The sequence below is a fragment of the Mobula hypostoma genome, chromosome 13 (genome assembly GCF_963921235.1).
Source record: "Mobula hypostoma chromosome 13, sMobHyp1.1, whole genome shotgun sequence".
Classification (NCBI taxonomy): Eukaryota; Metazoa; Chordata; class Chondrichthyes; order Myliobatiformes; family Myliobatidae; genus Mobula; species Mobula hypostoma.
The window spans coordinates 62,893,209-62,916,963 of NC_086109.1; the positions used below are offsets into that span (position 1 = coordinate 62,893,209).

Consider the following 23,755-nt stretch of genomic DNA (forward strand, 5'->3'; position numbering starts at 1 on the left):
GTGGCTGAGGTGAGTGTCAGAGGAGAAGGGTATATTAGGAGGAGAGAGAAAGTGCCGAGGGCAAGCATGTGACCTGAAACTGGAGAGTACAATATTCATGCTATTTTGAGCAATTATCCTCACTAGAGAGAAATGTACAATCAGCTGTGGTTCAGGGCAAGTACGCAATCTACATGGTCGTAAGGCAAAGGGAAGTTAGACAGGCAATGTCCTAATTGGTTGGGGACTAAGACAATAAAGTCCGTTTCTGAAGTAAGAAGATTGCAATCAGTTTTAATTAATCTAAGTCCCTAAGGTCTTACATTATAATGGAAATTAAATCCATCATTACACTATTTCTCTTGGGTAGCCTGCTTTATGTACCCCTAGTGGGAACATATCACCGTTTGGAAAACTCTGCTGCAGTGGATTCAAAGAAAAATGTATTGGTTGTGCTGTGTGCTTTTAGCTGAACCGCCCGTTTGATTAAATTACTGATTAAAATGGAATGTGAGGATTGAGCAGGAGGATGCTGACCTTTGCAGGATTTAATAAAGCCATCCACTTATCCAATGGAGTTTATATTTATTTGAGTTCATTGATGAAAGTCAAACCCTGCAATCTATTGGTGGGATCTTGCCCTGTTCAGTCCACTCAACAGTAGCTGGCATGTCAAAGCCACCATCCTTTTAAATTGGCAAATAGGATCCAAAATTGACTTATTAATAGGATGCATATGGTAACAATGAAGACTTGTGTTTGTGACGGTCGCCTATGACAGTGGTGTACCACAGAGACTAGTCCTGTGGTCTTTACTGTATGTTAACAATTTGGATATGAATTCAGGGGATATGATTTAAGAGCTGCACTGTTTATAGTGAGAAGGATAGTCAAAGTCTACAAGACGAGCAGAGCAAAGGCAGATCAAATTTAATCCTGATAGGTGTGAGGTGTTGCATTTTGGAAGAATGAGTAGAGGTAGAACAGACACAATAAATGGAGTATTGAGAGAAAGGGGGACAAGTTCGTGGTATACAAGTCCTTGGATCCCTAAAGGCAGCTGCAAAGTTAGATAAATCAATAAAGATTGCTTTCAGGACACATTTCGTCTTTGGTTGGGGTGTAAAATAAAAGAACAGGAAGATTATCCTGCTTAAGATACAGTTGGAGGACTGTGTTCACATCTAAGTTCAGCAGTATAGGAAGGACAAGAATTCTGTGGTGATGGTACAGAGGAAGTTAGTTGGGATGGAGCATTTCACATACGAGGAAAGATGGATATTCTGGGTTTTCTTTTCTTTTTGGTGGAGGGGAGGTTGAGGGGTGAATTTTTCAGAGGTCTGGGGTGCTATGGTAACGTAATGGATAGCACAATGCTATTTGAGCTCTGGGCGTCAGAGTTCAGAGTTCAATTTTGGCATCCCCTATACGAAGTTTGCATGTCCTTCCAGTGAGCGTGTGGGTTTCCTCCAGGTACTCTGGTTTCCTCCCACAGTCAAAAAAGGTATCACAGTTAATTGCTCATTGTTCTGTGATTAGGCCAGGGTTAAATAGGTGGGCTATTAGGTCGTGTGCTTCTTTGGGTGGGAAGGACCTGTTTCTCTGTGTATTTCTAACTAAATATTATGAAAGGCACAGATAGGGATGATAGTGAGAAATTTTGCCATTCAGCAGATGTGCCTAAATCAGAGGCTATAGTTTATGGTAATGGGTACAAGATTTAGGTGGGATATGGGAACAATGCATTTCTCTACGAAGGTGGCTGGAATCTGCCTCAGGTGATGATGGAGGTAGACACTCACACAACATTTTATAAGGATCTAGAAGAGACATATAAGTACCAAAGATGAGAAGACTATAGGCCAAGTGCTGGAAGATGGGACTAGAACAGGTAGCACCTGGTGGTAGATGTGGATGTGGTGAGGTGAAGGTCCTGTTTTTGTGCTGTATGATTCTCTAAGTGTGAGTATATGGGTGTGGGCAACAGAGGGCAGAATACTCTTTTGTATCCTCGGAAATTGATCACTGGCACCCTGGATTTCACCTTCGTCCTTGAAAAGGCCCAAACAACGTCACGTCATGCTCAGTTAGCTTGGCCCAGCCAGGTTCTCTGCTGTCTACCTTTACTCCACCTGAGCCCAAGGAATTGCATTCTTCGAGTCAGTGAGCCATTACAGCCCAGACCCTTTAACCCCACCACATTATGCTGCCACTTACATAGCAATTTCCAAGCACCTGTTCCCTAGCTTTCTAATACCTTGTAATTTAAGTGCTCTTCCACATACTTCCTAAAAGTTGTGACAGTCTACCTCCAACACCCTTGAGGCCTTTTATTCCAATCTTCAGGCTGGAGATGGCCTCGACGCAGGTTGAAAAGTATCCAGCCTTGACCATTCTTATGTTGGTCTGGCTGGCCTTCCCTGGCCCTCCATCAATAACCTTCAGCTCCTCTGGTTATCCACTGTTCCCATTCTTGTTCATGCTATTCATCCATCTGCCTATACTCACTGATGTGTACTGACTCTTAATCCAGCAAACACATTGATTTTGGAATTCTACCCTTCATTTCAAATTCCACCATGACTTTGGGATCCCATCAGGTTCAGAAGACCTCCAGGGGAGTTGGTGCGTAGGAATTCACTGGAACCTCTAACAGTGTGATCATCTGTCTTCCCACTGCTGTGGCGTTTGCTACAACCATTTTGGACAAAGCCTGTCATGGGATAGGTCAGTAGATGGCGGACACTGTGCAATTTTCCAGTACGGAGCATATGAGAGAAATCAGGTACATCAATGGCTCCAGGAAGACTGAGTGGGGGTGGGCCAGCTTGCAGGGGAGGAAGGTCCAGTGATGTGAAAACAGACGGATACAAGATATTATGGGCAAAATGCGAGGATATTAACTTCAATGCACAAAATAGAAAAGCAGAGGATTTTTAAAAAATTCGGCATGTCCCCATTGACCCTTACTAATTTTACAACATAGAACTCATTATGTCTGAATGCTTAACGACTTTGTATGCCAGCTGCTCTGCGTGTGATTGCAAGGAACTGCAGGGAGTTATGGGCCCAGCCGAGCACGTTACAGAAATCAGCCTCCTCTCAATGGCCTTTGTCTGTACTTGCTGCCTCAGTAAAGCAGCCAGCTTAATCAAAAACCCAATCTGGACATGCTTTCTTCTCCACTTTCCAAACATGCACAAGATACAAAAGCCGAGAAGCACATACCAGCAGGCTGAAGGGCAGCTTCTATCCCACTGGTATCAGACTCTTAAATGGACATCTTGCATGATAAGATGGACTCTTGGCCTCACAGTGTACCTCATTGTGAACTTGCACTTTATTATTTGCCTGCAATGCATGTTTTAGATAGCTTTTACACTTTGTTCTGCATTGTTCAAGATTCAAGTGTATTTGTCACGCATACATTAGACCATACAGCGTAATATGCCATTTGTATTATCGGCCAACACACCCGAGGGTGTGCCGGGGGCAGACACAAGAGTCTCCACACATTCTGGCACCAATATAGCATGCCCATAATGCTCGGCAGAACAATATAGCCCACAAGAAGCAACAAGTAACAAAACCCAACCCCCTTCTATTCTCCCACCTGCATACTCATATATGGTTAACTACACAACAGATCTCCAGCTCCAGCCTCCAGATGATGTGGAGTCGGCCTGCAGACATCAGGCTTCAAACTCCCGGAGGACTTGCAGAGATTCACAGATTCCCCCAGCCAGCAAGCCTCAACGCTTATTGTTTTACCTTATTTGAGCTCAATGCACTATGTAAGATTTGATCTGTATGAATAAATATGCAAGGCAGGCTTTTCACTGTATCTCGTACGTGACGATAATAAACCGTTACCAATACCAATTCCAAAATAGGAATTGGGTGATGTTGATATTTTCACAGACCTGGTTGTGCCTGTGTACAAGTCACTGAATGCCCACACGTAGGTGGGCAAATGATGTACTCAGTTTAAAAGATTTGAAAACAGGAGTAAATATTAAAGTCTTATTTTAATTGCTAGAACCTTGTTGAAAGCGTACCTGGACTGGAGTGCACAGGTTTAGTCTGCTTACCAAAGAAAGGATGTCCTTTCCATTGAGCAGTTCCAGGTCTGGCAGGCTTGCCACGTGAGGAGAGATTGAGCAGAGTATACCTGTCTTTTCCAGAGTTTAGAAACCTGAAAAATCTCATTTAAATTTGCAGAGTTCCTCCAGGGCTTAACAATTTCGATGAGGGTAGGATGTTTTTATCCAGCTGAGGAGTTGGCTCTTTACGACTAAGGTGTGGTGAAATTTCTTCACTCAAAGGTGGTGAATCTTTGGAATTCTCTACCTCAGTGAAATTCCTTAGGTATCTTTGGGGTATATTCAACACAAGGGTTTATATTGGAGATTTCTGGAAATTAACTGAATAAAGGAATATAGAAAAAGTGCAGGAAAATGGGGCTGAGGTAGATCAGCCATGATCTACAAGAATGGTGGAGCAGACTTTAAAGACAAGACACAATAAATTTACACACACAAAATGCTGGAGGAACTCAGCAGGCCAGGCAGCAAGTTACCTGCTCCTATTATTGTTCCTTAATGCTGAGTATTGTGTGATGGCAGGGCTTTGAACAGAGGACCAGATCTCCCCCACTCCAGCTCGTTCTCTCTCCATAATTGAACTCCCTTTGCCCTTGACAATTCTAGTCAGTCTCCTTGTACTCTCTTAAAAGCTGTGTCATTTTTTCTGCAGTCTTGCATCCAGAATTTATTTTAAAAATATTCAGTTTTTGGGATGCAGCTGTCACTGACAAAACTAGGATTTAGTGCCCATCATGAATCCATCAGTTATCTAGTACCTAATAAAAATGCATTTACTCATTTGATTGACTGCTATTACCTTAAATATTTTACTAGATTTTTTCTACGGCAGAAGTGCACTTGTCAATCTGTGAGTATAATTAGGTGAAGAAGGTAGAACATAGACCATTACAGCACAGCTCTTCGACCCTTGACGTCTGTGTCAACCTTGATGCCAAATCAAATTAATCCCATTTGCCTGTACGTGATCTTTATCCCTCAATTCCTTTTATTTTCATGTCCCTGTCTAAATGTCACTATCATATCTGCTTCCAGTACAGGCAGCGCTTTCCAGTCGGTATATAAAACATCATCCCGCATTTCCCATAATCATTTCCCTCTCGCATTTAACTATGTCCTCTGGTATTTGACATTTCCACCTTGGGAGAGCAATATCTGCCCTATCTATGCATCTCATAATTTTTAGGAAGTTCTATCAGATTTCTCCTCCATCACTGATGCTCCAGAAAAAGCAATCTCATCACACAGTGTGAAAAGAAAATGTTGGGACTGAAATTGATCCATTGATTGAGGAAGTTGGACAAATATTTGAAGCAGAAGAATGTGGAAGAGCGGTTGGATTAGATTAGGCTCAATGAAGCATCAGAGGAGAAGAATGTTGTGTGCATTGTCTACAAAAGGAGACATTCAGACTTCAACCACCAACAGTAAAGGTCATGAACTGACCATCAGGAAAGAAGGCATTTTTATAGATTTACATCTCCTAAATTGGGAAGGGATCATGCTAGGTGATTCACTTTCAGGGTGTCAAGATTTAGGATATGTCAGATAAACATTTGTCTAAATTTGAATGAGTGTTGTACTGAGCTAGGAGGAGTAGGGAGAGATGTTGCAAATGCCTGAGTGTCACATTGAGAGTATAACACAGACTCAGGCCATTTGGTCCATTTGGACCATGATGGTATTCCTGCTTCCACCAATATCCTTTCATCTCCCTTCTCTCCCTCATCTAACCCCTAAATCTCACCTCTCCTTTCTCCTTCTTGTACCTCATTCAGAATCACTGCTGAGCTACTAATGGACAGAGGCAATTAAGTCCATACTAACACAATGTAATTGTAATCTTTCTCATTCCATTTTCCTTATTTTCCTCATAGTCTGGCAAATCCTTTCCCTTCAGGTACATTAATCTGTCTCTACTACCACTCCTGGCAGTGAGTACCAGATGTATGTAAATCTTTCCATGCATGAAGGGAACTTAGCTTATGCCATTAATGGTTGCTGTGTCAATCACTTTCAATCAATGTTATCTGCTTTTGGAATCTTGTGCCAATTGGAACATTTTTTCTTTATCTACTTTTTCTACACTCAATGATTTTACTTCATCAGATCTTTTCATAACCTTTTCAGAAGATTAGCCACAGGTTTCCATATATTAAAAAAAGTCAATCCTACCACTTTGGCAAATAGTTTTTGTATTCTCTAATTCAGATTCAGACTCAAATTTATTTATTTATGGCCTGTGCATCAAAACATACAGTGAAATGAAATGTTTGCATTAATAACCAACACAACCAGTGCGTGTGTTGGGGGCAGACCGCGAGGGCCGCCACACATTTCATGCCCACAATGTTCAGCAGAACAATTCAATCAACAATAACATAAAACAACAAAATATGAAGCTAGTCCCCTTCCCACCCACCCACCCATTCACACACACACAGAGGCCTCCATCCCCAAGATCGGCTGCCTCTGGAATCCTTGGCCCCAGTCTCCTCGAACCTCTAGTTCCTGGACTGGACTCACAGGCTGATAGGCATTGGACCTCCAACTTCTCAGCATGCTGACCCAGGTGCTTCAAATTTTCAGTCTCTAATTCTGGGCTTGCCGAATGCGGTCTGTGACCTCCGGGCATTGACCTCTAGTATCAACCCCAGAACTCGCCAATCACGTGACTTTGAATTTTGGCATGACACCTGGGAGATCACAGGCCCTCATCCTTGGGGCTCGCTGTCCAAGGTCCTCCGGAAAACTTTCACACCTTTCCTAAACTGTGGTGCTCAGAACGGGACTCAATACTCTAGCTGTGAGCAAGCTCATGTTTTGTAGGAGTTCCTCATGACTTCCTTGCTTTTATATTCTGTGCTTTTAGTTAAAAAGCCCAAGACAACTGCCTTGCCTCTTTCAACAAACTTGGCCGTTTCTGTACTCTTTTCAGAAATGTACTTTCTTGTCTTTATTGCTTTTCTCATCTTTCCCACCATGATGCACCACTTGGATTTCCCAGCATTAACCTTTACCTGCAATATCTTGGCACATTCCGTCAGCCGCTATACATCTCCTTGAAGTCTATCACTACCTTTCGCATATTTCACCAAGCCTTCAGGTTTGTGCCCCCCTGCAAATTTGGAAGCTATGTCCTGACCCAAATTCAAGACATGAATATATCTTAAGGAAAGCAGTAGTCCTGATTCCTGGGGAATTTCTACACTTCCTTCACTGGTGGTGTTAGGACAGAATCTCAAGCGAATTTTACACTATACTTTCCTCGGTTTTGGTGGTAAAGATAGCAACAACTGGGCGACTTCTTTTCACACTTCCCTCTCTCTTGGTAGTTGTGGGATGGCTTTCAAGCAGTTCACTCAGTCTCCGATTCCCCGGGAGAATCATCCCCCAGACAGGAAACAAACTTTCTCTACTACTTGCTTAGAGGTTAAACCAAAATATTCAATAGCCTTGCTTCTTTTTTTTTGCTGTTGCCTTGATAATTGTTGATTGGCCAATTCAGTGAGAATATTTATGTGAATTATTAGAAATGAATTTAAATTTGTGAGGGTTTTGATTATTTTAGGGGTTTTTTGGTTTGGTTTGCAATTCTGTGTTCTTGCATCAATACTGCTCCAGATTAATGTTTGCATGAATGTTTTCTCAGGACTTGTTAGAAGGGAGCAGTGAGGAGGAAGGCTAAATGTCTGCATGCAACTGAACGCACACGGGAAGCTGAAGGCGGAGTGGGTCCTCAGCATGACAGGACTGAGAGCTGGGTTCCAACTCTTGTTAGAGGATTTATCCAATCTCTATTTTAGTACATTTGCTTGGATACAGTACTGGAAGAAAAAAAATGGATAAACGTTATGGGACTGGGATGGATACAGAACTGTGAAGTGTGAACAGGGCAGTGAGATTAGTTTGATTATATTGGTGTAGGGCTGTGTGAAGAAAGTGGGACATTTGGATGTGACAGAATTGCTGGGAGAATTTGGGTCAGTAGGATTAGTTAGGGATTGACATGTGGATGTGAGGAGAGTGTGGCGCATTGAGACTAATTATTTGAATAAGAAGTGACTTTCAGTAATATACAAATTGGGGTCTTGTGAGATATATCAGAATCACAATCAGAAACAGGTTTAATATCACTAGCATACGTCCTGAAATTTGTTGTCTTTGTGGGAGCAGTACAATGTAATACATAATAATAGAAAAACATGAGTAAGTACATATATTAAATATTTAAATTAATTAAGTTGTGCAAAAATGGAAATAAAAAAGTGGTGAGGTAGTGTTCATGGGTTTCATCTCCATTCAGAAATTGTATGGCAGAGGGGAAGAAGCTGTTCATAAATCATTGTGTATACCTTCAGGCTTCTGTTCCTCCTCCCTGATGGGAGCAATGAGAACAAGGCACGTCCTTGGTGATGGAGTCCTCAATGATGGATGCTACCTTTTGAGACATCACTCCTTGAAGATGTCCTGGATACTACAGAGGCCAGTGCCCATGATGGAGCTGACTAAGTTTACTACTCTCTGCAGCTTACTTCGATCCTTTGCAGCCCTCTCCCACACCCACCACCACCAGTCAATGCTGCAGCTGGTTAGAATGCTCTCTACAGTACATCTGTAGAAATTTGAGAGTGTCTTTGGTGACACACCAAATCTCCTCAAACTCGTAATGAAATATAGCCGCTGTTGTGCCTTCTTTGTAGCTGCAGTGATATGTTGGGTCCAGTATAGATCCTCAGGGATACTGACACCCAGGAGCCTGAAATTGCTCACTCTCTCCACTTCTGACCTATCTATGAGGACTGGTGTCGGTTCCCTCATCATAGCCTTTCTGAAGTCAGCAAGCAGTTTTCTAGCCCTACTGATGTTCAGTGCAAGGTTGCTGCTGTGACACCACTCAACTAGCTGATATATCTCGCTCCTGTACACCCTTTCATCACCATCTGAAAATCTGCCGGCCAAGGTTGTATCGTCAGCAAGTTTATAGATGACATCTGAGCTGCGCCCAGCCACACAGTCATGGGCATAGAGAGAGTAGAGCAGTGGGCTAAGCACACATTGCTGTGGTGTGCCAGTGTTGATTGTCAGTGAGGTGGAGGTGCTATTTCCGCTTCACACAGATTGTGGTCTTCCGGTTAGGAAGTTGAGGGTCCAGTTGCAGAGGGAAGTACAGAGTCCCAGCTTCTGGAGTTTTTTGATCAGAACTGTAGAAAAGGCTTGTCAAATGCTGAGCTGTTGTCGATAAACAGCATCCTGACATAGGTACTTGTATTGCCCAGGTGATCCAAGGCCACGTGGAAAGCCAATGAGATCGCATCTGCCGTAAGCCTTTTGAGTCAATATGCAAATTGCAGTGGGTCCAGGTCCTTGCTGAGACAAGAGATAACCTTAGCCATAACTAACCTCTCAACACACTTCATCACTGTAGATGTGAGTGCCACAGGGTGATAGTCATTAAGGTAGCTCGCTCTGCTCTTCTTGGTATTGGTATAATTTTGAAGCAGGTGGGAACTTCTGACTGGAGCAATGAGGCAATGAAAATATCTTTGAATAATTGGTTGGCACAGGTTTTCAGAGCCCTACCAGGCACTCCATTGGGTCCCGTCGCCTTGTGAGGGTTCACCCTCTTGAAAGACAACCTGACGTCGGCCTCCGGGTGCTGCAGGGATCCTCATAGCTGCAGTTATATTCTCCCTTTCAAAGTGAACAGGGAAGACGTTGAGCTCATCTGGGAGTGAAGCATCACTGCCATTCATGATGTTGGGTTTTTCTTTGTGGGAAGTAATGGCCTGCAAACCCTGCCAGAGTTGACCTGCATCCAATTCCCCCTCCAACCTCGTTCGGAATTGTTCCTTTGCTCTGAAAACAGCTGTACCTGGTTTCCTTGTGTAGACCTGGGCTGCCAGACTTGAATGCCACAGATCTAACCTTCAGCAGACTATGAACCTCCTGGTTCATCCATGGCTTTTCATTTACTCTATCTTTCCTTTGCCAATTTGCTTCATACGTGATGCTGCTGAAAAGAAACTGTGTTGCCTTTCTAAGGGCAGGAAAACCTAGCTGGTCTCATTTGCTGCAGTCTTTCTCTTTGCCTCTTCTAAATGTCTCTCTGACCCCAGTTACTTCATGCACTACCCTGCCGGCTGGACTTCCCTCTGAGTTATTATTGGTGGATCAGGAATAATGCTTTTTTTGTGAGAAAAACTCACTGGAACAACATTAGTTTAATGTGAAGAATGATCCTGAGCTGGACTCGGGTCTCGGTTAAGTTGCTTGTTGCCGGGGCTGGGGTCGAAGCGCTCAGTAGAGATGGTGCTTGGTGCTTGGTGTCGAAGGGCCGGTCGGAGGCTTGAAGTTTTCGGACGGACTCAAGAGTCGGCTGTGGTCGGGTGCTTCCACGATGCTGCATCGGCAAGTTTGCGGCGCTGGAAGCTCATGGCAGAGAGAATTTTTTTCTTCCTTCTACCGTCTGCGTGAGATGATGGGACTTTCAAGAGACTTTGAGACTTTTTTTTATCGTGCCTGTGGTCTGTTCTTTATCAAATTACGGTATTGCTTTGCACTATTGTAACTATATGTTATAATTATGTGGCTTTTGTCTGTTTTTCAGTCTTGATTTGACTTATGTTTCTGTGATATCTTTCTGGTGGAACATTGTATCACATTACTAAATGACAATAAAAGAGGAGTGCGTGTCCTCATAATCTAATCTAATCTAATTTAAGAATTAAGCATACCTTCTTCTTTAGCAGTCTCTCAAATTGAAGATAACTTGCTCCTGCTCAGGTTTTGAGATTCTGAGGGTGCCACAGAGTCTTGCCTAACTGGGTGGCAGGTAGATTATGAGGTGGTCCACATCCACAGGGCTTTTCCCAATGTACGAGTTTCGCAGTACCATCCCAAATGCTCATCCTTCACTTCGAGCTGGCGCAGGCCAAAGGTTCCGAAGAGACAGTGCATATGATACACTTCTTCCTTTGAGCACATCCTTTGATCTTTTCCCTCTGTCTGTCTACGTGATGCAAAACTGCTTACAAGTCAGTCCTGTCCTCGTGCTTGCTTGATATTAAGAAGCACACTTCAGTACTCGTTTACAGAGAAAAATCAATGATTCATGCATTGCTTTGTCATGAGCAACCGCAGAAAATTATTAGTGCCAATTTGTGATCAGTTTAATTTGAATCAATAAAAGATGCATCCTCAATTTATCTTTCAATATTCAGACCAATGAGGTGAAGTCCCTGTAAGGCTTGAGTTCTTTCACTTTCACCAATCCCTCTGGCAGATGTGTATTCAGAGCAAAATGAAGACAAACCAGGTGAAGTTTGGGATGCTGTTGGAAACAGCCAGATTTAGTTACATTAAAACAAAATATTTCCTTGGGCTGGGCTAGCCAACAATGAACGCAGTATGGAATGGGCACGTGGCCCTCATTCGGGCAGCTTGCATGCTGTGGTCTGTGCAGATTACACCGACTGGCTAACCTGTGTGTCTAACAACATTCCATCCCCTCCAATTGAAACTATGCCTCCACCCAGCCAATGCCATTGGTACAACTGGGCATTACCGGAGTTCCACTCACTGCCAGGAACATGTCTTAAAGTAATAGCAATTTTCTCTTGGTGTGGAAAATCAGACTGCTTCCTTTCATTTGCTGCAAAACTATACTTTATTCATAACATGTATGTACAGGAAGGATAATATAATTAGTAGGTGTCATTCTTTATATTCAATGTGCCAACAAATGAACACATTCTTTTCATCATTAAACCAATACCTAGAAAGCAGGTAACATTTCCTCTTTAGGAAAATGATGAGCCAAGGACATTGCTCAGAGAATGAAAATATGACCATCATGCCAATCTCATTTCCTCCTGTAGTAGACATTTGAGTTGAGATTTGCTCTGATATTTCTCAGGAATTTTCTTTGCTCTATTCATTTCTGCTTGGGGTGCATGGGGTGTCCAGTGTGGGGTAGCATCTCTGGTGAAGGGGCTTGCCTGTCTGTTCTGGCAGCTCACTCCCTTTGGTCCTCACTGGACACTCAACTCTCACCCGTGGCTCCAAGTAGCTGTTTGAACGTGATACCGGCCACACCCCGGTGCACTGATTGACAGGTGGGCTAAGCCAGGTGAGGGCAGCTGCCAGCCTCTTACCCCGGGGAGATAGGGACATGTCTGTCCTATCATGTGCAGTCGGCTCCGGCGGACTGGATGGATGTGATCAACAGTGAAATCCAATGGTCAGGAAGCTGCTCTGGAGAAGCACAGGCACAGAAGATGTCATGGTCATCCACTGCAACCAGGGAAGACCCCAGTTTGTGACATTTCTTCGTACCACTGGAACCAGACTTCTGAGGTCAAGAGAGTGGAACTGCCCCACTGTAACGGCTTTCCTTAAAGAAAACTCTCCTGCACGGGTTTCCTGTCATCGTTGGACATGATGGACAACCACCATCCATTCCTGGCTGAGTACCTTCTGTCCCCTCTGTCACGATGATGTTGGGATCCTCCTAACCCTTCTACAGTGACTGGGAGAAGTCACAGATGCTGGAAATGGTAGGAAGGATTCTGCTTACCCAACATGGACTCCAACCACACGTTCAGCAGCCACCTTCCCCGCACGGATGCACAACTAAATGAAACACATGAATCTTACAACAATAATGCAGAACAAGAAATTCCCCCTCAACACTTAAAGAATAGTAATTTTATTATACTGTATTCTTATTTAATGGGATGTTGTAGAGGTGAGATGATGACATAAGGCAGTTGAACAGTTCCAGGTAGCTGGTGGTGAGATGTCTGTGAACGAGGGAAGATTGGAACAACATTTGTACGCACTTGTTTAATGCAAGAAGAGGAACATGCACAAAAAGGGGGAAAGAAACAAAATAATGAGGAGTAAGACTGCGATTTATTTTGTTGCCTGGAACTTTCAAAATCAATTTATTTTGAAAGGAAATGCACTTGGCAAATATCACTTCCAAATGTTGATAAATATTTTCATTAATGACACGGTAAGTGAGTTGGCAGTCAAACTCATCTCTAAAAGTGAGGCCACTGCACCTGATATTTATGCACCCCAAGAGGATGGCAACATTACATCGTAAAGAAATACTAAGTTTACACTCAATCCATTTCTAAGAACACCTTATTGCAGACTGTAGCTGATGTTTGTCCCACACACACCACGCATCATCTCAGTTCACGTGAATCAAACATGTTTTCTGTGCTGTATTTGCAGAGATGAGGATCAGCAATAAGATAGTTACAGCAACGAGTTCCAGTTACTACATCACCTTTCTGGCAATAAGGTAACAGGTGTTAAAAAATTTGAGCCTATAAATTGGACCCATTTATGCCTATTCTTATGCACAGGTGGTGTATAAAAGCCACGTTAAACATGGTAATAACCAGATCCCGTTGGAATCCTATCCATCAGAAAATCCAAGTAGACTTTAAATACGATGAGGGTTTCTGTCTCTCCCACCCTTTCAGCCTGTGAGTTCCAGACCCCATCACCCTCGGTATTTATGATTCCTCTGCAATGGGAAATAATCCCATCCTTCCTATTTTACTCTATCCTGTTCTCTTAAGCTTACACACTTCAAATAATCCTCCCCTCAGATTCTTCTGCTCTAAAGGGAACAGCCAGCTCATTCAATCTTTCCTCAGTTCAGATTTTCCAGTCCTGAGGACATCTTTGTAAATTTCCTCGGCACTCTCTTCAGTGCAGCCACACCTGTCCTTTAACAGTGACCAGAGCTGTTTGCTTTGCTCATTCTGTGGCCAAACTAGAGTTGTGCACAGTTCCAGCACAACCGCTTACATTCTGTGCCTTGAGAAATAAGGAAAGTACCTTACTGACCTAAACACAAGAGATTCTGCAGGTGCTGGAAATCCAGAGCAACACACACAAAATGCTGGAGGAACTCAACAGGTCAAGCAGCGTCTGTAGAAATGAATAAACAGTTGACGTTACTTACATCACCTCAGTGATGAGTTCTCCTTGGTTTCCTATTAAATATTTCAGCTTTTGCCCTAGTTCTAGTCTCAAACTCAGGGGAAAAAGCCTACATATATTTACCCTATCTAGTTACTGCCTGTTATGCCACTGGCATTTTGGACGGCTTTTGCTGTTCCTGTAACATTTATTTTGACCAGTCAGTGTTGCCAGCCCTGAGATGAACCCCAGAACCTGGAGGACTGGAGGACTGGAGGACCAGTGGATCCCCCTTAGACTGGCTTTTACCCTCTGACCTGTTTGACATGGGTGATCCTACCAAGAGTCAATGCACAAAGCCCAGACTCCAACCAACGTAGCTCTCCAGGTCATAGAGGCACAACAAGGTTGTGGTGCTCCTGGAAGATTTACCCTATCCGCATCCCTCACAATTTTGTATACCTCTGTAAGATCTCCACCCTTTAATGTCACCTTATTAATCTGTCCATTTATCCAAGGTTCAGTTGCTGGGCATGTCTGAAAGAGATATTTTTGAATATTGATAGAATCAAGGGTTAGGTCAGGAATGTGGCGCTGAGGTAACTGATCAGCCTTAATCTCATTACATGATGGAACAGACATGAAGAGCTGAATGGTCTCCCTCCTTCCTATTTCTTATATTTAATGCCTTGGAAAATACTCTTCATCAGAATCTGATTACTTTTTTTTTCATTTCTAAACATGTTCAACCCCGTAATACTTTCTCTCCTTTACTGGTTTTATCCCACTGAATATTTAACCATCCTCTTCCTTAACGACAGCATTTGTTCTTTGGAAGGAAGCACGAATGAAGAACTTCCACTATATTTAACAGGTTACCACCTGTCCTTGCCCTCTAAGCAAAATATAATATTTCCCCTTGGCTGTGTACCTTCACCTCATCTGCCTTGTCCTTTGATTTCCTTGCTTTGAGACACACACCACTAACCTCAGATGCCCTTGTCACCTAGATGCTAAACTTGTTTGCTCCACCTCCTGAATTCTCCAAAAACTTTGCACACTCCATTTCTAGTTCTACTTCCCTCTCTTTGAGTCTTTGTTCATCTTTCTACAAGAGATTCCGGCGCATTGGCCTTTCGAAATCAAAGCATTGGATATTATGTTGAACTCTAAAAGAAGGCAAATTTGGAGCATTGTGTGCAATACCGGTTACTTATCTACAGGGAAGATATCACTAATCTTGAAAGAGTGCAGAAAAATATTACAAAGATGTCGCTGGGAACTGAGAACCTGAGTTTTAGCAAAAGGTTGAATAGGTTAAGACTTCAGTCCCTGGAGTGTTGGGGATTGGGTGGAGATCTTATGGAGATATGTAGAATTAGGATAAAGGTGTGCAGGCTTTTTTTTCCTCCTCAGGTTGAGACTAAAACTAGAGGTCATAGGTTTGGTGTGAAAGGTTAAGTATTTAAGGGGAAATTGAAGTGGATCTTCTTTCCTCAGAGGTTGGTGCAAGTGTGGAATGAGCTGCCAGCATACATGGTTGATGTGGGCTCAACTGCAATACTGAAGGGAAATTTGGATAGGTACGTTGATGAAAGAGGAATGGAGTGCCATGTTCCTATCATGGGTAGATGGGACTAGGCAGAAGAACAGATTTGAACAAACTAGATGGTCTAAAAGGTCTGTTTCTGAGCGTCAGTAATCTATGACTCTATAACCTGTCCATGCTGGTTTAAACCCTCCTCAATGGTACTCGTTTACCCAACCACATGAATATTGATCTCACTCGTGCAATCCATATGACATGTGTATGTCCCACATCTTTCAGAAAGGTCTCAGAACCCCAGAAATCTAAGTCCTTCACTCCCACACCACACATATTCATCTGCTCTCTCACCTGGGCTCACTGGTACACGATAGCGGCCATAATCCGGACATCCAGTTTTAAAATCTTTTTCCTAAAAATATAAAAATTTACCAGCTACTGATATGGATCACACCTCCGGCTGTTCATCTTCTTGTCCCAGAATGTTCTGTGATTGTTCAGCATATTCTTAACCAGAAGTCAGGGTGGCATCGTGCCAGGTGGTGGAGGGTAAAGAAAAGGAAAGCGAGGGAGAAGGAACCCAAGTGGAGAAGTGTGCGCATGATGGAGGGTGATGAGTCTAGGCAATGAACGGGCGGGAGGAGCGGTTGGAAAAGATGGACAAAGGGAGAGAGAGCCCAACTGGATGTAGGCGTGGGAAAGGACCACAGGAGGAGTGGATTGCCTGTAATTGAAAATTGTAAATGCCCATATCTTCCCTCTCCTCTCTCCATCCTGATGTAAGGTTCTGGTCCTTTCCCTCTACAGATGCTACCTGATCCGCTACCTTCCTCCAGAAGTTTGGTCCTTGCTTGAAATCAGTGAGAAGCACCCCCAGCAACAGCAAAAGGGTGACACAGTAATGCAGCTTACCGAGCTACTTTACCCACCGTGCCAGAGACCAAGAGTGCTATCGTTTGACCGTCCTTTCCTGCAAATTTCCTCTGGATACTTACTTTTCTTCTATATCCCAAAGAAGTGCAGGTTGGTAGCTTAACAGACTGCTCTAAATTACCCTTAATGTGCAGATGAGTGGTAGAATTGAGTGTGAGAGTTGATAAAGTAGGAAGAATAAAAGGCAATGATTTAACATTAGATTAATGCAAGTAGGTGGTTGATGGTCAGAATGGACTCACTAGGCCTGTTTCCATGCTGTATCTCTCTAAAACTCTGGGATATGAATTGGGATACTGATGTGTTGCTTGTGATTGCATCTTAACATGGTGTATTCTTCACACATCTTTGCTAAGCCTCACAGTATTCACTGCAGCCATACATTGCAGTCCTGTTATGGTGAAGAGCCAGAGCAGCCACATGGCAGGAGATTAGATCTGCACCAAAGATTGCAACAGGCTGTGTGCGGCCACCCTCACGTGTGCTGTGCCCCGTCTCTCCCCCTCCCCCCACCAAATGGCCATGCTCTCCCTCCATCAACCAACTGGCCATGATCTCCCTGCACACGCCCCCCCCCCCACCAGCTGGCCGCACTCTCCCTCCCTTCCACAACTGCTGAAGTGGAGACAGCTTTGTTAGGCCATGGTTCCTAGTGGTAACGTTGGGACAGCTGCAACCTCTGCCGTCAGGAACCACACAGGCTGCACATCATTAAAATCTTCCCTGTATTTTATTTAAATTAGTTCTCCCAATCCTGTGATATTTTTTGAGGGCACCTCAACGAACACTGAGGTTAATCTCCAGCATGCATTTATCACACCAAATAAAGGTGAATGTCAGATGGTTGGCACTGATTTTCTCTCTTCTTTTGTAATTGACACAAAGGAGCATTTTACTATAATGTCATAAATGTTAATCAGATCAGAATGAGCATCTGAATCAGGTTTAATATCACTGGCATATGTCGTGAAATATGTTAACTTTATGACAACAGTACAACGCAATACACAATGAATAAATATAGAGAAAAAACTGAATTACATTAAGTACATAAGGTATTTGTCTATTAAATACTCAAGTTAAAATAAATAGTGCCAAAAAAACAGAAATAAAAAGTAGTGAGGTAGTGTCCATTTACAAATCGGATGGCAGAGGAGAGGAAGCTTTTCCTGAAGCACCGTGTGTGTGCCTTCAGTTTCCTGTATCTCTTCCTCGATGGCAACAATGAGCAGAGGGCATCAGTTCTTGTTGATTCAAAACTACTTCATCCTATTCATCGATCAACATTGTCCTTCAGCCAGCCAACATTTCCATTTCAGGTCTCACATTCTTCTCATCATCCTTCCAACATTTTCCAGCCTTGTAACAGTCCACGATCTGAACAACCCTGTCCGAGCCCCATTCCCTTTGTTCCTTGACTGATGGCTACTTCCATAGCTATGAAGGCTGATAGCTTGGAATTCACTCCTGGAACATTCTCTTTCTTCTTGCTAAAGAAGAACACGTTGCAAAGTGCTAGTTATCTCTCCTCGTGCTTCCTTCTTTGGCTCGGTGCCAGAATTTTACTTGTTACTTTTTCTGCAAAATGCTTTGGAATGTTAGGTTACGTTAAAGCACATAATGATATAGAAAACAATAGAAGCAAAATTAGACCATTCAGCCTGTCAGAACTCTTCAAAAAGATCATGACTGATCTTTTACCACAGCAGCAATTTCTACTAACCCCATAACGCATGATTCCCTGAATATACAAAAGTCCTCTGTCTCTTTGTATGCATCCTCCATGTGTGGTCAGAGTCCTTTACATATATATTCAGGGTTCATATATGTTTCTGGGGACATCTTGCAGGTTATTGGCTCGTGTGCATGTTCAGGATTCTTCATGCATGTATTCATGTACTGCATGGGTTCAAGGTTCCCTATGTACCTGTTCAGGGTCTTCCTGACCTGTGTTAGGGTCCACCATCCAGGGGGTCAATGCCCTCATTACGGTAAATATCTATCCCGTGGAGACACAGAGAAAATTTGTTGACTCTGCACATTTTGCACTAAGCCCTTGATTTTCAATAGCGTTTCATGGAAATTAGATTATAATTGCAGACAAAATTGTAGTGCTGCAAAAGCAATTTCTCAGCACACGAGCCTTAGGGTGCAACACACATAAAAGTTGCTGGTGAACGCAGCAGGCCAGGCAGCATCTCTAGGAAGAGGTGCAGTCGACGTTTCAGGCCGAGACCCTTCAGTTAGTCCTGACGAAGGGTCTCGGCCTGAAACGTCGACTGTACCTCTTCCTAGAGATGCTGCCTGGCCTGCTGTGTTCACCAGCAACTTTTATGTGTGTTGCTTGAATTTCCAGCATCTGCAGATTTCCTGTTGTTTGTGCCTTAGTGTGCACTGTGTTTGATGCACTAGAGGTCACTCTTGCCATTTAAATGTGAATGAATAGTGGCTGAAGCTTTATTGTTTCTTGGAGCTTTCATCCCTGTCTGAAAGGGGATAAAGGATTTGCTCCCCTTTCTGTGGCATCCACAGCTGTCCCTCTCTATTACTGGGATCGGTTGTGCCCATCTCCAAACCAATGCCACTTCCAGCAGCAGCACCACGGCATTGGCAATCCCTAATCCAAACAGTACATCCCTGCTTCCAAACAAAGAACATTCCAGTTACAGTAAAATTAAATATCCTGCCTGGCCAACACACTAAAAAGGTGGACCACTCTATTCATAGAATGGATATATTGGCACTAGAGGCAGACCGAAGGAGAATTGTTAGGCTAATTCCTGGGACGAGAGGATTGTCCTATCATGAACAACAAAAGAAATTACATCTATAGTGTTCCAAGTTTTGAAGAAAAAAGGATGATCTTATTATGAGCTCCTGACAGCCATGATAGGGTAGATTTTAAGGTGTTACCACTAGTGAGGAAAAAACAATGAGGGTTATAAGATTAGGATATTGATTTCTAAAACTGTGGTGTGAAAAGGGGGAGAATCTCTGGAATTCTCTATCCTGAATGGCTGAAGACTGCATCGCTGGGTGCATTTAAAGAAGAGGCATATTTTTTTAAATCAGGGAATTCAGTGTTATGAGGCACTGCCACAGAAGAAGAGATGGACACTGGAGTAAATCAGTGGCATTAGACAGAAATAGAGGGCCAGTGGTTCTCCTGTTTCTGAAGTTCTCTAATTTGTTCTGTGACCATCCTTGGGCCATGGCTCATCTCCAGACCTTTCCATTCATTCCATTTCCAGGGTCAGCAATTGATTCTGCTTGTATGTCTCAAGCTCAACAATGTTTCCTGCAGAGCCCCTGGCTGCCATTGACACTGCTCTAACTGGAGAATGTCATTTTTTATCATTCATACTTCATCACTGCCCTGCTACTGCCTCATGGTGGAGCTGGTGGACTCTTTTATAACGCTCATCGCAAAGAGAAACATGAATTCTCAGCAAAATATCCTTTGTATACACAAGTCAACACTCAGATGACAGCCCTGGTTGGCACTAAAATGGATCAAGCCATGCCACATGCAATGCACAGGACCTAATGGGACACACACTCACATACCTCCCTGCTCTTAGCTTCCTCTAACCTTGATTCCCTGTCACTTCCCCGCCCTCTGTCATCACCTCTCTTTTCTCTCCATTTCTGCTCTGTCCTCATTTTTCCTTTCTCCTTCGCTTCCCTGTTCTCTCTGCTCTTTGCTCTTCTCCCCTATCCCCCCCACCCCCACCACTTCATTCCTGCAGGTGCAGGCTCTTTATTGACGATGTAAAACATATTGTGCGATAATCAAACCACAGAACTGCTCAGATTTTGCATACCAGCCTTGATATTAGAACAAAGCAGGGATTCAGATGTTGAAGTGCAGCTGCTCATTTTGGCATTGACTGTCTCAGGATTTCTTGGCTACAATTTCCAAACAGTAACTTCTTATTTTTATTGTTATTGCTGAAACATTTCTCGGCATTTGAGTCCCAGAGCTCAACAGTAAGGAGAACTGGGCAAAATTTGATCTCTCCTGAAAATACGTGTCAGGATTGTAATGATTATTCTCTGGATGAAGAGATTTCTTCCTATCTCAGACCTGGATTCCTGAGCCTTTATGCTGAGACTCTGACCCCTGGTTTGGATTCCTGTGCCAGGAGAAGCATCGTCCCAGCTTCTACCTTGTCAAATACTCTGAGAAGTTTGCATGTTCCAGATTTTAGTCCACTAAAGATTAGAACAGCGATTCTAAAACTTTTTGGGTTACTGCCCCCTTGTCTCCTAGATCACATCATCTGTGTTCCCCCCAATCCATTTCACTATTTCATTGCTTTTTCACCTTTCAATGAGATGGATGGGCATGGTGCAGTGTTATCAGCTTCTCCACATCAGGCTGAATGTCACCCTGAAGGGGTCTCAAATGCACACGTTCAGTATTTTACAGTCTGCTTCATTGCTCTATAAGAAGTTGGGCGACTGCCCTGAAACTATGCTCTACTAAATATAACATTGGGAAGGCAATAAAGAACATTATCTTTTTCCACAGTGCAGGATAGCATTTAGAGATTTCCTTCTGCAAGTAAAAGTTTTGATAAGATTTTTTGAATCTCGACTTCAGCTCAAAGTCATTTTGTAGCAAGATCAGTTCTTCCTCCATCCTTCATGTAAATTCGTCACAACAAGTGGACAGGAATGGATTTACTAGCCAATCTGGAATTAGGATCGAGAGAAGGTCCTGAAATCTCTCAGACATGTCTTTATGCAGCTGACCCAGTTGGACATAGTATACCTGAAGATCATCATCTGGTATTCTTTCTTTCCTTTCAAACTCAGACAAGCTTGAAAATTGGAAAAGGTCGTAATGGCCAACGTTGCACTTAAATAGGATTAACTTGGACTGAAATGTGGACGCGACTGATTTGACTTTGATAAGATTCACATCATTAAACTTTGCGAATAATTCTGACAAATATGCAATGCCATGCCTAATATTTTTGAGTTGAATATTGAATAAGGCATTCGAATCTTCAAAGAATTTTGTCACAGTTTCAAAAAGCGCCTAAAAACATATCAGGCAGTTTCCTTTTGAGACCTATCTGACTTCTATGTGCAACAGCAAGCTTCTATATCGCTTATCATTTTGAATATGATATCATTTTCAATGCCGAGTGATGCTGAGGACGTTCTACAAGTCTGTGGTGGCCAGTGCGATCAGGTTTGCTGTAGTGTGCTGGGGCAGCAGGCTGAGGGTAGCGGACACCAACAGAATCAACAAACTCATTCGTAAGGCCAGTGATGTTGTGGGGATGGAACTGGACTCTCTGACGGTGGTGTCTGAAAAGAGGATGCTGTCCAAGTTGCATGCCATCTTGGACAATGTCTCCCATTTACTACATAATGTACTGGTTGGGCACAGGAGTACATTCAGCCAGAGACTCATTCCACCGAGGTGCAACACAGAGCGTCATAGGAAGTCACTCCTGCCTGTGGCCATCAAACTTTACAACTCTTCCCTTGGAGGGTCAGACACCCTGAGCCAATAGGCTGGTCCTGGACTTATTTCCTGGCATAATTTACATATTACTATTTAACTATTTAATTATTTATGGTGCAACTGTAACGAAAACCAATTTCCCCCTGGATCAATAAAGTATGACTATGACTATGACTACGACTATGACTCTACAAAGCTTTCAAAATAGTCAAGAATTGACAGCATGGGACTTGATTTTATTTACCGCTGTGATAACAGTATATAATGATCTGTGCTGCCAATCATTTGAGACATTTTGCAATGAGATGTTGTCTGTGAATTACACAGTGAATGGTAATTATGTTAGGTACAGCATTGTTGCCTCGAGGGTGGCATCCTGTCATAGATGCTGCCCCATCTGTGGCACAAGTAAGTATGTTGGTGAGCAGAAATTTCTCAACAGCCTAAAATATTATTTCTCCCTTCATATCTGTCTCCAGTCCCCTTGAAAATAACAACTCCTGAACCATGCTTTCACTTTTATGATGCAAACATAATCAAGAAGCAAAGATTTGTTGTCTGGTAAAGTTGACTCATCTATCTGTAGAGCAAAATTTTGTTGTCCTAAGTGAGTTGCACAATGTTTCTTCCACATTCTCAGACATTTCATCTGATTGCCTTTGAAAAGAGATGTTGCTGAGCAGAATTTCTTTAACAGTTTGGTCTGGTGACTTATGCAAAACTGTACTCAGAACCTTCCTTACTGCTGGCAGGATTAGTTCTTCTCTAATTGTATGGAGCTTTTCAGATTTAACAATGAGCAATGAAATGTGTGAAGTACACAAACGATCACCATTTGGTTGTGAAGAGCTAGTGAACATGTTTTGAAGTGTTTTCCATTCCTAAAAGTTTTCATGAAGTGACTGAAAATAAGCCAAAATTCTTATTTGCTTTATCAGAGTGTATTCTCTTCAAATGTTCAAGGAGCCTGGATGGTTTCATTGCCTTTTTTGGAAAACCTTTTCACACAACAGACACATTGGCTGTTATTGGTTGCTTATTGCTAGTACAAACCATATTTCAGATACTCTCCCCTCTACTGTCTACGCTTCTTTTTCATTTGGTCTGCTTCTGCCATGTTTGTTATGGGTTACTGACCACAGTCAATCATCTATTGTTTATGTCCAACCTCAAGTGCTGCGATCAATAAAGGGGAAAGTTATAACATCATCATAGCTCAGGCAAAACCTGACTCTCTGCCTGAAGGTACATAAAGTGGGGCAATAATATTTTGGAGGGGCTGTGGGCTAGAGAAATGTGGTCAAGTCCAACTGAAAGGGCAGATTCTTAACTTTTCCCCATTGAACACCACACCCTAATTCATAGGAACTGCATCAGTGCTTGGTTAGAGTATGGGAATCATACTTGCTAACACTGGACTACAGAAGGGAATGGCTATAATGCATAGGCTGGGACTGGAAATAACACAATTTCTCATGATATGCCAAATACAGAAGTGTCATATTGCTTTTCAACAACTATAACACGCTTTGAGCAAAGTCCAAGTGAACAGTGGATTAGCAAGAGATGAGGTGATCGCATGAACATTGTAATCAATTGTGAGGCACTGATGATCAAATGCTTATAATAAGTAATTGATTTTAAAAATTAAGCCTATAATCCTTGCAACACACATCAAAGTTGCTGGTGAACGCAGCAGGCCAGGCAGCATCTCTAGGAAGAGGTACAGTCGACGTTTCAGGCTGAGATCCTTCGTCAGGACTAACT

At 42.9% G+C, this 23,755-nt stretch overlaps 1 protein-coding gene across 16 annotated transcripts in view; it reads right to left on the minus strand.

Annotated features, from left to right (window-relative positions):
- Nucleotides 1–23,755, minus strand: part of LOC134355640 (uncharacterized) — an 80,074-nt gene that overhangs the window by 33,574 nt on the left and 22,745 nt on the right. For 5 of the 16 annotated variants that reach the window (XM_063065844.1, XM_063065835.1, XM_063065831.1 and 2 more), the window contains 2 exons: nucleotides 15,925–15,985; nucleotides 13,953–14,036 (listed from right to left, as the gene is read on the minus strand). The exons of 6 other annotated variants lie outside the window; for them this stretch is intronic. The gene's annotated coding sequence lies outside the window, so the exon portion shown is untranslated. Of the gene's footprint in view, nucleotides 1–12,660; nucleotides 12,717–13,952; nucleotides 14,037–15,924; nucleotides 15,986–23,755 lie in introns of all 16 variants that reach the window. 5 more of the 16 variants (XM_063065833.1, XM_063065834.1, XM_063065837.1 and 2 more) reach the window with 5 other exon arrangements.